The sequence below is a fragment of the Mandrillus leucophaeus genome, unplaced genomic scaffold, assembly GCF_000951045.1.
Source record: "Mandrillus leucophaeus isolate KB7577 unplaced genomic scaffold, Mleu.le_1.0 Scaffold125, whole genome shotgun sequence".
NCBI lineage: Eukaryota > Metazoa > Chordata > Mammalia > Primates > Cercopithecidae > Mandrillus > Mandrillus leucophaeus.
In genome coordinates, this window is record NW_012100876.1 from 2,466,417 (window position 1) to 2,484,512 (window position 18,096).

Consider the following 18,096-nt stretch of genomic DNA (forward strand, 5'->3'; position numbering starts at 1 on the left):
CGTGAACCCGGGAGGCGGAGCTTGCAGTGAGCTGAGATCCGGCCACTGCACTCCAGCCTGGGCGACAGAGCGAGACTCCGTCTCAAAAACAAAAAAAACAAAAAAAACAAAAAAAAGAATGAGTTCTGGAGTCACACTGACTGTCTTCAAATCCTGGCATGACACATACTACGTGTGTAATTGTGGATAAATCCCAACTCTTCCATGCTTCATTTTCCCACCTTAGAATGAGTTTGACAATTTCACCTTACTTGAAAAATTTAAATGCATAGAAAAAATTCCCAGAATACTTTTGATTATCCTGAGACACAACAGGGTAGCTGGAAATGTGAAGTTCCTTTTGAAGTACCCAACTCTACACAATGCAGATAATACTGAATAAAGCTTATCTGCTTCTGTAGGACAGCATGGGAAACGTCCTAGAGGCTCAGAAAAAATATAAATTTTGGTAAATGCAACCATGAATGGAAGGATAGGGAGAAACAGTCATCATCTGGGTGTGTGAGCATCAAGAATGTGACAAAGGCTTTTCTGGCAGAGCTATGGGAAAACCCACTTTCTGAAGAGGCAGAATCATGAAGGGGGCTTGTGTCCCCATCCCAGAGGGATCCAGTGGTCTCATATGTGGCTTTCCTCTCAGCCTTGTCTATCCAGTCCAGCTCATTTTGTCCTGTGTTCTACTATCTCTACTGTGGAAACTCTCCCTGAGAAGGAGGCAAACCTTCCCTCCAGGGAGGTCAAGGAGGATTGCACTGCTTTGCTTCATGCAAACAGCTTCCCAGGGAGGGAGCTTTTGCTCACCCTGCTGTGTGGATAGATTGAGGAGCCCCCAAGGCTTGGCAGCAGGTCAGGCCCAGCCAAGCTTCCAGAACCAGAGAAAGGCATAGCTTTTTATCTGAACTTAATTTCTTTTCCAGAGGAGCACTGCCTCTTGTTCTTACTTGAATTTAATCTCCATGGATCACAATTTTGTTTGGTGGATCTATCTAGCAAAATTCACAATTCAAGGGCTCCTGGTCCTTGGCTGACTCAGAGAGATCAATCCCTTCTCTACAGGTGAGGAACTAGGGCTCCAGAGAGTCTAGTGACCAGCCAAGGTCAAGAGGCCACTTGGTGAAAGAGCTGGCCTAGAAACAGTCACTAGTCTTCATCCAAGGTTCTTTCTGTCATACTAACACATATTTATTAGCAATAGAAAAATCTGCTCAAAAATAACTCACTCTCCTAGAAGAAAGATCTTAGATATTACAGGTAAAAGAAAGTATAGAGATCATGTCATATAGGCCTCTGAAAGAAGTTTTAAGTCCTCCCTCCCCTTATTTTACTTAAAATAATGTCTGTCTTGGCATAGTTGTGAATCCAAGTTGTATTCTGCTGAGTGAGCCTGTGTGTGTGCCTCAGGGTGATGTCAGCGTGGCTCCCTAAAGATTTCAATGGGATGATTCCTCTTGGGTTTTATTCTGTAGTAAAAATAATCTGTGGTGGTTTTGGTTTTCCTTGTTTTATAAGCTAGAGGAGTCAGCCAGGAGGCCACTGCCTCCTGATTTTCTATATGGTCATTATCCATACTCCATTCAGACCACATTAAAAGCCACTGGATCTCAAATGATCCCTCAGGGACTATTCATGTGGTCATCAGTGGGGAGATGTGCAGGCAAGCAACACTAACCAAAATATTTCTTCAGAAAGCTCGCATACTTCCAATGTGAATTCACGTCTGAAAGACTGCCATATTTTCTGTTTTAAGGTTCCATGTCCTTTATGTCACTGAACTACTCCTTCTTATTCTACTGTGTAGAGAGTAGAGATGAAGACAATGGGTTCTGGAATTGGACTGACTTTAAATCCTAGCTCTGCATTTACTAATGGTGTGATTATGGGTAATTGACTTAATCTTTCTGTTTGCTTCCTATCTGTAAAATGATTTGAAAATTTTATCTAACACAAATGATGATGGAAGAACTAACTAGATATAGTACAGACACACGAGAGAGAGCACTTGGCATGTGGTATCCACTCAATGAATGTTACCTCTTACCCTTAACATCTGCTCATGCAGCCCAGCATTATGGAAAGAACTTTAGATTGATGGGTCAGGAGACACAGGATCTGTTCTAGGATCTCACTTCCATGTAGCTTCATGAACTTGGGACAGTCACTTGATCCCAACTCATAGAATACAAGACATAGAAGCAAGTATTTGTTCCAACCTCCTCATTTAACAAATGAAATTGGGTCTCAGAGAAAGGAAGAGACTCACCTGAAGTCCCCAGGGAGTCAATATCCAGGCCAGGATCAGCCAGCACCACTCTCCTGATTTTTGTCCCATAGCTTTTCCCATCATTCCTCTGGAGACAGAAGACTTTGCCAAGTGGTCCAAGCTTTGCTGAAGACCTAAGGACTTTGGGATTGATAGGTGAGTGGTTCCTAACATGCTGTCTTGGGGTTGTGGCCATCTGAGAAGCAACTGCCAGTGCTTTCTACTATGTCATGATTGGCATAACTACTAGAAGCAGAGCAGTACCTTTGAGATGCTACTGGGTGAGAGCCACTGCATCTACGGAGCACCCAGTAAACTCATTCCAGGCCAACAGGGCAAGGTTGGGTAAGCTCTAGAGCCCAACAGCTTAATAGTAGGCTATGTTTCTTCTTTCTCTTTCTTGGCTCTTGCCAGAGACACTTAGAGTAACATTATCTCTATCTTAAGCTATAGAAGTCTCCTTTTGAACTCTCATTATAGGCCATTGTCACTCCTTTCCTCTTCTCCTCTCACTTCTACACAGATTCTGAGATCACGGGCTGACCATATTATCCACTCTTGGGTACATGGCTTTGACCTGCAAGGTCCCCTTTCTGTTCCACACTCTGGCCATAGCAGACACTCAACAAAACCAGTCCTGTACTCATTATTCTAAATATATACCAGGCTTTTGGCTTGGGGACAGTGCATATATTACACCTCTCCATTGATTCTTGCTCAGTCCTCACAGATTGACTATTATCATTTCTGTAGAGCCCATAATTGTCCCCCAACTTAGAAGTGGTCTCCCGGTCCTTAGAACTTAGAACAAGTACTTGCTATAGGTCTATAGAGGTTCTACCTCCCTTAACAAACTTCTTAACTTCTTAACAACCATGTACTCGACCTCTTTTTTTTTTTTTTTTTGGAGACAGGGTCTTGCTCTGTCACCCAGGTTGGAGTACAGTGGCATGCTCACAGCTCACTGCAACCTTGACCTCATGGGCTCAAGTGATCCTCAACCTCCCTCGTAGCTCCTACAGGCATGTACCACCATGCCTGGCTAATTTTTGTACTTTTTATAGAGATAAGGTTCTGCCATGTTGCCCAGGCTGATGTCGAACTCCTGGGCTCAAGTGATCCACCTGCCTAGGCCTCCCAAAGTGCTGGGATTATAGGTGTGAGCCACCACACCACTGGACCTCTTTTTATCCCCCAAAGCATTTAACAGAGTTCCTTGCCCAGTGCAGAAACTCCGTTGGACCTGCTTGAATAACTGTTGGCTGGTTGGTGGAGTTGGAGTCAGAGGCTCAAGACTTAATAAAAAAGGTTATGTCTTCATAATCCAGAAATGCTTAATCCCCAAGTGTCATTGTTAGTCCTCGGTAAATCAGTCAGCCACACATCTTTCTCTAGTTACAGCCATTCTAAGGCTTCTTTAAGCCTAGTTGTTAATGCCTAGTTGTTTTGAGAATGCAACTTTTTAGAAATCTGGTGTGACACAGTTTTGAACTTAAAGTCAATTACAATTAATTTTACTCTTTTTTTTTTTTTTTTTGGTGGCAGAAACTGACAGTCCAAGATGGACAAGCAAAACAATTTACAAACTTTAAAAAATTCAAATAAAAGTTTAAGGATGTTAAAGAAAGGTAGGAAGAGTAAAGGAGCCTGGAGTTTTCACTCATTCACTCACTCATTCACTCACCCAATCAGCAAACGTATCCGTGAAGCTTGATTTCCTGCATTTCAGGAGGAAACAGTCGTTATTTAGTTTATGCAAAATTCTGTATAGCCCTCTGCTAGAGCCTTATGCTTCTAAAATTCTGTTTGCTAAAATAGTGTTCAGAAGTAGATTGTGTTCACAAACCAAACTCTATGTTTCCGTAAGATCAAATTCCCTGCGACAAATTTTATCCCCAAATTCGGGGAAAAAATGAGAAGAATGCAAAGATTAATCCTTGGAGACCCTTAAATAAGCCTTTCTTTCCCTATTCTGTTTGCTTTTTAAGTTTTGTATTCAGAGAATAATAGGTGAACCCTTCCGTGGCTAATTAAGACACATGTAAATTGAAACCAATGTTCAGGCCAGTAATTAAAGTGAGGTACTCTCTGGGTAATATTTACTTTCTAGCTCCCAGATTGTGAGTTCAGTTCCTCTTCAAGCTGCACTTTTTTTTTCTTTCTTCCTTTTTTTTTTTTTTTTTTTAAATCACCGAGATTAAAGCAGCTTGAATTTACAATAGCATCTTGTGAAAGGAGAGGGGGAAAAGCTGCAGTGGTTTTAGTAAATAATGCACTTTGATGTCTCCAACTTGAAATCCATATTTTGAGAGCCCTGATGCATCTAAATAGTATTTGGAATAAAATTTTAAGTCCCAAAGCAGTGCCATTTGCAGAAAAAAATGCCTGTGGAAAGTGAATGTTAATATTCCTCTCACATCTCCCCACTCTGTCGAACAATCAAGTGCTTCCATTCTTCTCTGTGAAACTTGTATAGTGTACGTGCCACATGACCATGACGTGTCCACTCTTCTTTTGGCTGCTGACCACCAAGTTGTTTATAGCTGGTAAGCCTGGCTTGAGGTTTGGGCCATTCCTTTATTTTGGGTAAGAAAAAGATAGGAGAAAAAGACTTCTTAGGAACACCTTGTTTTCTATAAAACAGTGGAGCCATTTCAAGAGCCCTTCTTTTGACCATTGGAAAGGACAGTGAGGTCTAGGTGTAGTTAAGGATTTATATCTATAGGCTGGACTCTGTTGGTCCCTCCAGTTTGCTTTCAGGTTCATCTGCTGTGGTACTGCTTTGGAAATTTCACAGACCTTTGACCATATTCACGAGCTCCTGGGCAGCAAGAAGCTTTGAAATCCAATAAACGTCCAAATCCAAGAATAGATTTCAAAAATTACTTTTCTGCTAAAATCTCAAGACAAAATTCCTTTTGTTCCTGCTGTGGAGGCCCTTAGGTCGTACAGGGCATTTGTATCCAATAGGATCTCAGGAGCTCTTATTTCTTCTGCTATCACATTGTGTTTGTGATGTCATGAGTGGTTACCATGGAGGTAATTATCATGATGTGGGAGATGTGTGAATTCAGGTGTGGAGAAACTTAGCAGCGAGAGATGGGTTTTTGAGAAAAAGAGACAAATCCCCTTTCATTCCGACTTCCTTAGTAACAAAAGGGTGAAGAAGAAAAAAAAGGGAATGTAAATGCAATGACTGAAATTTAGCTTTTGAACAGCATGTCTTTTATGCTTTGCGTGACGTATTGGAAAGTCTTTTATTTATTTGTTTTTTAAAAAATTACATTTTGATCACATATCTTGGAGGATGGTGTTAAAAATAAATGTTATGTTCTTTCCTGGAGAAAAAAAAATGGCTTGTGATAGCAGAAGAGAATTCTGTATTATGAAGTCCAAGGAGAATAGGAAAATCTTTTGAGTGATACACCAGGAAGCTTAAAGGTGACATGTTTTCACCCAGCTGGAAAAAAAAAAGCTGCTGCAATCTGCAAAACACTACAAAAATAAGATGCAACCAAGCTAACAATGCAGCCAGACTGGCTTGCTGCTGGCATTTGACAAGCTAGGGAAATGAGACTGCAAAAATCCACAGGGAATTCTTTTCCCCTTCATGTAAATGAAGTACTGTACATATCTTTCCTGGGACCAGGGGCAGTGAGGGTGAGGACCCGGGTGCTGCTGAGCAAGTACTTTAAGGAAATGATCCAGAATCCCCTGCCTCTGGCTTGGAATAATCAATGTCACTACTGCTTGTTTGGAAGCATTGTCTTTTCTTGGAAAGGACCCAGGGCTGGCAAACTCAAGTAGTCAGCGTGGTGACTGGTGAGAGAGGGACTCTGCCGAGGCAAGTGCAGGGAGGCTGAGTGCCCTTGAGCATCAGATTCTGATTGAAAGACCTGGGTTCAAGTCACAGCTTTGCCCCCGTGGATTTTTTCTTTGACCTTCACCACGGTCCTTAATTGCCCTGCTTTCTTATCCTATTAATCAAAGGAGACTATTGTAACAATAAATATATTGGACATAAAACATACATTTTTATGCAGACTACAAATGCAAGGGATTGGACCTTATTAGGGGTTCTGTGTCAGCACAAAGATATTTAGTTGTTTTCTTGTTACGTGGTATCTTTCATGACCTTCAGGGTGAAAGTGGACACTTTCTTTGGTGACAATTGATCCTGGCAGCCAACGCTCCATGGCACTACTTTGGTGAAAGGAGGATAATGACCCTAGGCGGGGTCAATTCCTGCAAGGTCAGGTGCAAACTCCTTAGCTTGGTGTTTGAGGCCTTCCCTGATTACTCCCCAACTAAGCTTCCCAATCTCATTTCCTTACTCCATCAAGTGTACCCTTTGCCTTGGTCAAATCTGATTTGTCACTGGATATACCTCTGGCATTCCTTGTAGTAGTTTCTTCTGTTCTTACCCAATCAATTCTAGCTAGTCTCTGTTCATCCATCCTATATGGATCCCTCCTTGTTATCAGCACTTGCTACTCCTGTCATATATGTGTTCTGCAGGTTGTGCACTGCACAAAGATGTCAGGTCAGTGTAGGGGGACATGGGCTTAAATCCAGAATCCAGCCCAGTCATATATCCTGCTGACTGAGGTGCTGTGTCTGCCTAGTGGAAAGGTACCTTTTTCTAATGAGAAAAAGGCACTGGAGAGGGTAGGGGTGGCTCTGTGTGTATTGACAGAGTGAACTTTTCATCTATGTTTGTTCTATATTTTCTTGAAATTATATGCTCCTTGAGGACTGAGGCTTTGATTTTTTGTAGATATTGCGCATGAAATACACATAACTTTGTTTTGACTTATAATGAGCACAGCGAGTTCTGAGTAAGAGATGGTACTGGAAGCTCCTTGAGGACCGAGCTTACCCATTTCTCTACCTGCCAATCCATCCCCCTTAAATTCCCTGAGTGCTTGCTTATCTGTAGTAACAGTGGGGAAACATCAATACCATTCTTTTAAAAAAATTCTTCAATGCCTATCTTGGTTTCTATGTGGAAGTGAGATAGTTTCCCCTCTGAGGACTCTGAGACTGGGTTTTAGATGAGGTTCTTGGGTCTGGGCCAGCATTTTCACCTCTTTCTAGAGCAACATTGTACTGGGGCTTTGTGGTGGGTCAGAAAAGTAGGCCTGTAAAACTTACTGCTCACAAAAGGGTCAGGCCGTGCTCTGTGTGCTGAGGACATCAGGAGGAGAGCCATGTGTCTGTGTCCTCACGGAGTTCCTGGATTATAAGTGGGGAAAACAGACATGTAAGCGAGTGGCCATAAAACAATATATAAGAGGCACTATAGCAGCAAGAGCTCATACAGAGGCCTATGGGGTCACTGTGAGGCAGCAGAGACCTGTCTCCCTGCATGGGGGCAGGTACAGGTGGAGTGATTGGAAAGAGGAGGTGGCTTTAAGTGTGATATAAAGAAATCTGCTTCATGTCCATATCTTCCATTGCAGTCTGTGTGCAGATGACTCTCAAAATGTGTGTCTCCATCCCAGACCCATCCGCCACTGTTATTTCCACTTGGGAGCTTCAAAGGCTCCCTAGACCCATTCTGTCCCAAACAGACCTCAGGATCTTTTCACCCAAATCCAATCATCTGCTGGTGCTCCATCTTTCCAGATGGCACCACCCATCCATCTACTTTGGTAAACTGACTTGGTCAGTTCATTTGCTCCGTTCTCAGCTCCCAGTCCAAGTTGGCATCCGTGTGTCTTGCCTGGACTGGAGGCAATACCTACCTCCTCAATGGACCTCCCACATCCACCCTGAGCCCTCCAGCCCCTTCTCACTGCAGCTGGAATGACCATTCTGAAATGCAAATCTGCTCACGTCACACGGTCCCCAAACTGCCTCCCTCCCAATGCTTAAAACCTCTTAATGCCTTCTAATTTCTCTTAGGATAAAGACTCAAATCCTCAGCAGGGCATCTAAGGCCTCTCATCATCTGGCCCCTGGAGACCTTCCCAGTGCCCCCAGCCCTGTCCCAAGTGGCAGCAGTCTGCTCACAGGCCCCCAGCCCAGGCAGCCCCTCAGCCTGGAAAGCTTTCTCCTATTGCTGCCACTCTCCCCTCCCACCCCCGTTACCTAATTCATCCTTTCTCATTTTTCAGGTGTAAGCTCAAATATCACTTCTTCAGGGAAACCTCCCTGGATCCCCCTGACTGCTTCAGCCCTTCTGCCTAGTACATCTCAGAGCACATTTCCTTATCAATTATCACGGTTTGTAGTCACACATTTATTTTTGTGGTTATCTGACTGATGTCTGTTTTCCCTGGAAGGTTGGGAGCTCCAGGATCCTGGCTGGGTTTGCCTTTGCTACATTTCCAGTGCCCAGTGCAGGGCTCCATGCACCTTAGACTCTCAAGTAAACATGCATTGAATGAATAGATACATGAGGGTTGTTTAGGAACAGAGAGCCACTCCTTGGGGCTGCCATGTTGGTTATGTGAGAGGAAGCAGGTAGAGGTGAGGTTGGGAACAAGCCTGTGGCTGAGATGGTGCCCTCTGGGTACAGGGGCACTGTGCAGCCTGCAACCCAAGGACATGACTGGCCAAGAGCTGTGTTTTAGAGCAGAAGCTCTGAGAGGCGTGTGGGGTGGAGGTGTGGAGGGTAACGCGTCTTGGGACCAGGGAGACACATTAGGAGGCATCTGATGCAGATGATGGGAATCAGGACAGTGAATGAGAATGGAGAAATGGGAACAAATGCATTTAAGTATTCTCTATTTCCATTTTCCCCCTCCTGGAAGGGCAGCAAGGGATCAAGGAACTTTACATTATTTTAACATTTTTAACCTGCCTGACTTGAACCTCACCAATGGTCAGAGGAAAAATCAGAGGGGATTTGGAGTCAGTGGAGTAGTGGGCAGTTGGAGAGTCACAAATCTGTGGTTTTTTTCCTTTCTCAGGCAAAAGTGGCCTGTGGAAGGTTGGGAGGTATCTGAGTCCATTTGGGCTGCTATAACTAAGTATCTTGGACTGAGTGACTTATGAATGGCAGACACCTATTTCTCACAGTTCTGGAGGCTGGGAAGTCTGAGAGCAGGGTGATAGCATGATCAGGTTCCGGTGAGGACTTCTCTGGGTTGCAAGCAGTTGACTCTCATTGTATCCTCACCTGGCAGAAAGAGAGCAAGCTAGCTCTCTGACCCCTTCTTCGAAGGGCATTAATCTCATTCATGAAGGCTCCACCCTCATGACCTGAATACCTCCCAAAGAGGCCCTGCCTCCAAACACCATCACATTGGGGGTTAGATTTCAGCATATAAATTTGGAGGGGACACAGACATTCAGTGCATAACAGTAGGAGAGGGTGCTTTCAGGACCTGCTGCCCTGACCTGATGGTGAGTTGGTGTGTGAGAGGCTGTGACATCCAAGGAAATTCCTCTTGGGTTGGACATTTCTGGTCCTCCTAACCTGATCTGAGATGTCCATCATGGTGGCTGGTCTTCCCTGAGATCCCCTGAGTGTCTCAGAATATTTCGAGAGGCTGATAGTACCAAGGGCAAAGTGGGCTTGGGACCAGGGAGATACATTGTGCATAAGGATGAATATTTGCCTCACCCTAGGTTTGGAGCCACACCTGTTTTCCTATTCTTTTTAATGCTTCCTATAGTCTGAATGACAAAGATAACACTAGGGTAATATAATCGTTGAATTGGACAGAATGTAAAACTTGATGCTACTAAATTTCAGCTTTTCAAGGATATGTGTTTTATATATCTAGCACCCTCTTCTAGAATGTGACCGATATAATAATACTGCTGTGTTAATAGTGTTCATGGCTAATGTAGCTTATGTCGTTTGACATTTTAACTACAAGTCGGGCTGCTACATTTGGCTGTGCAAGTTGCGAATTGCCTAGGTCTGGTGAGCTCAGTTCATGTAGACTCCTGTGGGCATGGCACCCCCCGGAGTTGTGCAAGGTGGCAACCCTGCCCATGGAGTGTGCAAGGTGGGCATTAGCCTTATTTTGCTGGCTTAGAATAGCAAATGACTTATTCAGTGTCATATGACAATTAAATACTGGCACTGCTGCTAGGGCCCAGCTTTAGGATCCAAGTTTAGTTTTTTGTTTGTTTGTTTGTCTGTCTGTGTTTCTAGAGACAGGGTCTTTCTCTGTCACTCAGGCTAGAGTGCAGTGGCATGATCATAGCTCACTGCAGCATCAACCTCCTGGGCTCAAGCCATCTTCCAACCTCACAGCCACCTGGGTAGCTGTGACTATGGGTACCCACCCCAAACCCCGGTAATTTTCATTTATTTAATTCTTGTGTAGACGAGGTCTTATTATGTTGCCCAAGTTGGTTGTGAACTCATGGTCTCAAGTGATCCTCCCACCTTGGCCTCCCATAGTGCTGGGCTTTCAAGTGTGAACCACCACACTTGGCCCTAAAAGCAGTCTTAATTTTTCTGTACCTCTTTGCCTCCTAGCTGATGGGTGAGTGAGTACCTGAGTGAATAGGGTAAAGATGAAGCCTCATTTCAGGAGTGAGATATACACACATGATATGATTTATTTTGCAGGCCCCTGAGCTCCACTGGTAGAACCAGCTGCCCTAATCTGCAGCCCTTTACCCAGACCTTAGCCATTCTCAGATGACATGGCCTTGGGTGTCTCTGCACCTCCCTTCCTGAACCCCTTGCATCTTCCTGGTTACTCCTCCTTTGCCTGTCCTGTTCCCTTAGGTCCTCGCTTCCAGCTACTAACAGGTCTTCCTCTCCCACAAAGTGTGCATTAATAAAGTAGAAAATTATAATTTCAATAGGGAGGTATGAAAGATAAAACCGCCTTTACAACACAAAGGAATTAGTCTATAAGGGTGGAATTCCTGGCTGGGTTGGAGAGTCATGAATCTATGAATTTATGTGGGAGAGCAGGAAAGAACCATGCAAATCACATAATGCAGATGACGAAATAGAGGTCCCAGAGAGTTAGTGGGACTGCTGGGTGCTAGAATCCACAGTTTTTCCATTATATTAGGTTAGGGCAAAAGTAATTGTGGTTTTTGCTAATACTTTTAATGGCAAAAACCACAATTACTTTTGCACCAACCTAATATCGTATTTTCTTGATCCATTTTAAGTTGGGATCTTCCCTGACATTTTTTTCATCTTACCTGGCTGAGCATAGCCCTGCATTTTGACCATGTATGAAGGGGGAGAGGCAGTTTGGCCAGCAGTGTCCTGGACTCTGGCGTGACCCGGGATCCATACTTTTAAATGCCATTATGAAATGCAGTCCAGTGGAGAGCTCAGCCTCTTCCCATCAGACTAATGCAGCTGCGGTGGAGAGGCGGTGTAGTGGCTGACTGCCTGGCAATCGCCTGGAGCCCAGCAGAGGGATTACGCCCGCCCAGGCAGCCTCATCACCGTAATAAAATGGGAGTTATGCTTATCGACTCATCAGGACTGCCCATTTAGACGATTACCCCATTTCCAATCCCATTTCTAGAGAAAAGAGGATTGCTGGACACTTCCTCCCACCCCCACCCCTGGCAGGGCTGTGTTTAGCAGTGGCTTCTGGAGGGGACGTGCTGGAGACAGGCACTCAGCAGACTGAGAGTTTTACCCTCTTTGTCTTCCAGAGCTGACAAGCCATAGCAGGACGGCCATCCCCTGAGAGATAGGAGAGGAGGAGAAACAGCCCGACAGGGGCCTGGAGCAGCTGGCTGGCGTCAGTAATTTCCTGCAGGAGACTCTGCTGGCCGAGCACACGTCACCCTTCTGTTGATCCTCTGTATTCTCCCTTGTGCTACTAAAATACGCTAATGTAACTCCTGGGCTGTGCTGAGCTAAATGCAGTTATTTAACTTCATCGCTATGGAACCCAGGTCTAAAGCAGCAACATCTATTTGGAACAAGGTGGGGAGGAGGTAAGCCCCAAACATCCCTGAGCAGCAGGAATACACATTACAAAGTTTCTCTTTCCACACAGAAGAGTCTTCTGGGCCCTTGCTTGAGACCCCTGACTTTTATTTAACACATAGGTCCAGTTTGCTTGGTGAACTGCTTTCTGACACCTGAACAGACTGGAAGCAGGGAACTGAAGGTGAGAAAAGACTGCCACAAACAGGAGCCAAGAGCTAAGAGCCAAACCAGGGAGGTGACATTCATGGTGACAACTGTGGATGGGAATCCTGCCCTAAGTGGGATATTGGATGAATGAATGGCTCCTAAGGCCCCTTCCAACATTTCAGTTCATGGCTCTGAGTATCCCTGGTTTGACTGTGATGGTGAAGGCAGAGAGGAGGGAGAGGGAGACCTCCGCGGAGAGCTGGTGGCCAGCAGGAAGTGTGGCCCTGTGTTTTAGTACTCAGGAGTACTTGCCTGCTTTTACTGGAGTCCTCCGGGCTCAATATGTGCTCTTGATCCCCGACTTCATTTTTTTTTTTGGCCAACAAGGGCGAATTTATGCTCTTCTTCATGGAGGTGGATGTTTCTGGAAGAATTTTGTGATGTCCTTTGCAGGGACATAGATGGATTTGGAAGCCCTTATCCTCAGCAAACTAATGCAGGAACAGAAAACCAAACACTGCATGTTCTTACTTATACGTGGGAGCTGAACAATGGGAACACATGGACACATACAGGAAAATGACACACACTGGGGCGTGTCGGGGCCGAGGGGTGGTGGGGAGAGGGAGAGAAGCAGGAAGAATGGCTAAGGATGCTGTGCTTAATAACTAGGTGATAGGATGATCTGTGCAGCAAACCACCGTGGCACACATTTACCTATGTAACAAACCTGGATATCCTGCAAGTGTATCCCGAACTTAAAAGTTGAAAAAAAAAAAAGAAAAGAAAAGTTTTGTGAAGTCTGGAGGTGTAATGGACAGACACAGGCCTAGGGTGACGCAGGCCCATGTTCAGATCCTTGCTTCCCCACTGAGCTAGTGGGGAGACTGGCTAAATCACCGAGCCTCAGTTTCCTCACCTGTACATCTGCTGTAGAAGTGGCACATCATGTGCCGTCCTGGCTGTGACCTTCGGTAGCTCATCACTGCCCTTCTTACTGTTCTCATGGTAAACCCCTTTCAAGGCAGAGTTGCCAAGACACCCAGTAAAATTTGAATTTCAGATAAACACTGAATAATTTTTTAGTATAATGATGCTTCAAATACTGCATGGGATATACTTAACACTAAAAAAAAATCATTGTTTATCTGAAATTCAGATTTAACTGGGCAACCTGCATTTTTAAATAAACTTTTAATTTTAGAATCATTTTAGATTTACAGAAAAAAATATAAAGATAGTACAGAGTTGCCACACACCCCGCACCCGGTTTCCCCTATAACTAATATCTTACGTCAAGTTGGTGCAGTGGCGCACGTTTGTAATCCTAGCTGCTCAGGAGGCTGAGGTGGGAGGATTACTTGAGCCCAGGAATTCGAGGCTGCAGTGAGCCATGATTGTGCCATTGCACTCCAGCCTGAGTGACAGAGTAAGACGCCATCTCTTAAAAAAAAAAAAAAAAAAAAAGGCTTATGCCAGTATGATACATTTGTCACAATTAATGAACTAAGATTTATATATTATCTTTAACTAAAGTCCATACTTCATTAGATTTCCTTAGTTTTCCCCCAATGTCCTCTTCTATTCCAGGATCCTGTCCAGGACACCATATCACATTTAGTTGTCAAGTCTCCTTAGTTCCTCTTGGCTGTGACAGTTTTTAAGACTTCTCTTGTTTTTGATGACCTTGACCGTTCTGAGGAGCACTGGTCTTGGATTTTGTAGAATGCCCCTCACTTCAGCCTGTCGGATGTTTTTCTCGTGATTAGGCTGGGGTATTGTTTTTTTGGGAGGAAGACCACAGAGGTCAAGAGCCATTCTCAGCACATCTCATTAAGGGTCTGTACTGTCCATATGACTTACCACTGTTGATGCAGACCTTGATCACCTGGCTAAGGTAGTGTTCATCAGGTTTAGCAACTGTATTTTCATTTGCTAAATCTGTAACTCGATTCCAGGCCTGTCAATCTTTCATGCTCAGACCTTTGCTTACTGCTGCAGCCATTTTTCTGCTCCAACCATAGTGAACTGCTAATAATTCCTCTAATGAACTACTCTCTGTCTCTCTTACTGCCAGGCCTTAGGGCTTGCTCTTTCCTTTGCCTGAAATGTTCCACTCCCCTACAACCTCCCATCCACACCTCCCCTTCACCCGGTTAACTTACTTTTCAGTTGGGCTTCAGTGTTCCGCTTAGGTCTCACTCCTTCCGGGAAGATTTCTTGCACCTTCCTCTGCCGAGACCAGATTAGGTGTTGCCTCTCTGCCCTGGTCCTACTCTGTTGTGATATTTACCACCCTGTGGTTGTGATCTGTTTGCTTGTCTCCCTGACCCCAGTGCATCCCTGACATCTTACACAGTTTCTTGTTGCAACTCAATAAATAATTGCTGAATAAATGAATGGTTATACCAGGCACTTCAGGTAAGGCCTTTAATACACTACCTGCCTTGTAAACAGTGGATGCTCAGTAAATGCTTGTCTTTTTCAATGTAGGAAAAATAATCTTCCCTGGATCTGAGCAACTGTATTAAGTTTGTGCTTGTCCGACACCCGCAACACATGCCCCTACCTGGAGAAGAGAGTCTGGAACAATTGGTCTCCTAGGATTCCCTGAAAGTCACAGTTACCTGCATCAAAGTATCAAGGAGGCCACTTAATGACAGAAATGTTAGGGTAAGTAGGCTACTTTCCATCAATTTGCAGATTAAAAACGCATCTTTCTCCCAGTGGAGAAACTGAATTATGAACCCCTTCGCCAAGATTTCCATAGTTGGGCACCCTGACCCATTGTTTTTTAGTGAAAGAGACAAAGGGACCCGCCTCCTTCTCTTTTTGCTGACCACGTGCCACACACATGTAAAGGACATGTGTACCTATTGTTCCTTGTCCTTGATGATAAGTACACTTGTACATTGATGTATTTATTAGTGTTTTGCTTTTCACTAATCCGGCATAGTTGTGACCCCACCCCTGAGACCTAAAGGAAGGAGACACCTCACAGGGGGTCTCAGGAATCTCTGATGAACCTTAGGACTAATTATAATGTCTTTCATTTATTATTACTTTATGCCAGGTATTTTATCTACCTCACCTCGAATCATCTCAATGACCTTGCACGTTAAGAATTATTCATCCCTTATTACAAATGAGAAAGCTAAGGTGTGGGTGCTTAAGAAATTTTCCCAAAGTTTTTTTGTGGTGGAGCCAGCTTGGAGCTAGGGCAATAGACTTCAGAGTCTCAGCTCCATCCTCTCCATGGTTTAGAAGGTTCTATAAGAGACAACCAGCATCCCCCAAGGGCTTGTGCTCGTTGGAATGGATCTCAGGTCCACTCCTTCCTTTGTATCCCCAGGTCACCTCACTAGAGCAGACCTCCGTCAGTCAGTGTTTATCCACCTTCCAGAGCCTCCTTCCTGGACTCTTGCCCTCGGATTCCCCACCCATAGAACTCTCACACTGCCATCGCCCAACTCAGGATCCCAAGAACGCCCATTTTCAGCCTTATAAATCCTTTACCTTGCTTTACCTTATAAATAAGGTAAATCCTTTACCTTTACCTTATAAATCCTTTACCTTACCAAGACCCTATAGTCTATTTATTTTCCAAACCTTCTCTCCAAGCATCAGATTCCTCATGAAACTTACACTGACTAGTCTGCCACCCACCTCCCTCTCCTTGGATCTTCATGGCACCTAGGTATGCAAGGCATAAAGTAATGTAGAATGCCCTTCTGGCTTATGTGGAACCACAGGGGAGTCCCCTGGGTTTCTAATATGGTTTCCCCATCTGGAATGACACCTCCTGAAGGACAAAAACCTCTTGTTAAAGGAGTCAACTTTATTGAGGTATAACATACATACACCAAAATGCGCCTGTTTTTTTAAGTGTTCATTTTGATAAGGTTTGACAGATGTATACACTCATGTAACCACCATCACAACCAAGATATAGAACATTTCTATCACCCCAGAAATACCTCTGAGCCCCTTTGTAGTAAATTCCTCCACCCCCCGACCCAGGCAGCCGCTTGCTGGATTTCTATTCATATAGATTAGTTTTGCCTGCCCTTGAACTCCACAAAAGTGCAGTCACAAAGGTTGTAGTCTTTTGTGTCAGTCTATTTTGGTTAGCATGATGTTTTAAAGATTCCTCCTTACTGTTTATTATTTTTTTGTTGCTGAGTGGTATTCTATGGTAGAGACTATACTACAACTTGATTGTCCATGTTGACTAAATTTGGGGCTGTTTCACATTTTTGGCTATTGTGAATAAAGTAGCTATGAATGTTTACACACAAGCCTTTTGTGAATGTGTTTTCATTTCTCTTATTTGCATACCTCCAAGTGAAACTTTTAGGTCGTATAGTAAATATAATATGTTCAACTTTGACACTGCCAAACTGTTTTCCAAAGTGATGATTCCATTTCACACCCCTATCAGCAGTGTATGAAAGTTCCAGTTGTTTTGCATCCTCACCAACTCTCAATGCTGTCAGTGTTTTAAATTTTAGTGGGTATGTAGTCACATCTCATTATGGTTTTACTTTGCATTTCCCTGATGATGTGCTCACTGGACACTCGTGTATTTTCTTTTCGAATTGTCTGCTAAAAAATTTATCTTTAAAATTTTCAATTTGTCTTTTTAATTATTGCATTATGAGTTCTTTTTATATTTGTATATAAGTCCTACCAGATATATGTATGAGTATTTTCTTCTGGACTGTGGATTGTCTTTTCACTTTCTTAGTGTCTTTTCACTTGTCTTTTGAAGACAAGAAGTTTTAAATTTTGATGCAATTCAATTTATCAATTTTAATCAATTTTTTTCTTTATGGTTAGTTTATTTTCTGTCCTGTCTATGAAATCTTTATCTGCCCCCTGTAATCCCAACACTTTGGGAGGCTGAGGCAAGCGAATCACGAGGTCAGGAGTTCGATACCAGTCTGACCAACATGGTGAAACCCTGTCTCTACTAAAAATACAAAAATTAGGTGGGCATGGTGGCATGTGCCTGTAATCCCAAGTACTCAGGAGGCTGAGTCAGGAGAATCACTTGAACCCGGGAGGCAGAGGTTGCATTGAGCCAAGATTGCACCATTGCACTCCAGCCTGGGTGACAGACTGAGACTCCATCTCAAAAAAAGAGAAATGTTTCCCTTTATCTCTGATGATATTCCTTGCCTTGAAGTCTATCTTGATATGAATATAGCTCTTCCAGCTATAGTGTGTGCATGGTGTATCATTTCCCTATACTTTTACCTTTAAACTATGTTTGTATATACAATGTTAATTTCTTGAGTAATATAGCTGGGTCTTACTTTTTTGTCCAGTTTGACAATTTCTGCATTATAATTTCTTCATTTAGTCCACTTACCTGTAATGCAATTATTGAAATGGTTGGCTTTAAGTCTACTAACTTGCTATTTGTTTCATTTATTTTTTGTTCTTTTCCTGTCTTTTCTTGAATGATAATAATTGAATGTTTTTTGTATTCCATTTTATTTTACTATTTTTCATTTTATTATTAATACATTTTATTGTTTATATTACTATTATTTCATTTTATTTCTTCTTTTTCTGTGTGTGTTTATTCTAGGGATTGCAATATGTGTCTTTAACCACCAAAGTATATCTCCAAAAACTATGCTACTTTACATATTAGACCCTTAAAACAGTATACTTCCATTTCTCCTGCCATGCTGTGTGCTATTATTGTTACATATTTAATTTCTACATATGTTATAAATCCCACAATACATTGTTATTATCTTTGCTTTAGACAATGATCACTTAAAGGATTTTTTTTTTT

General features: G+C 43.3%; 1 long non-coding RNA gene across 1 annotated transcript in view; it reads left to right on the top strand.

The window, feature by feature from the left end:
- LOC105533441 overlaps positions 1-18,096 on the top strand; it is a 98,149-nt gene that overhangs the window by 77,312 nt on the left and 2,741 nt on the right. Inside the window, exons 3-4 of the long non-coding RNA XR_001005117.1 lie at positions 11,858-12,145; positions 12,960-13,121. This is a non-coding gene — a long non-coding RNA (uncharacterized LOC105533441). The remainder of the gene's footprint in view (positions 1-11,857; positions 12,146-12,959; positions 13,122-18,096) is intronic.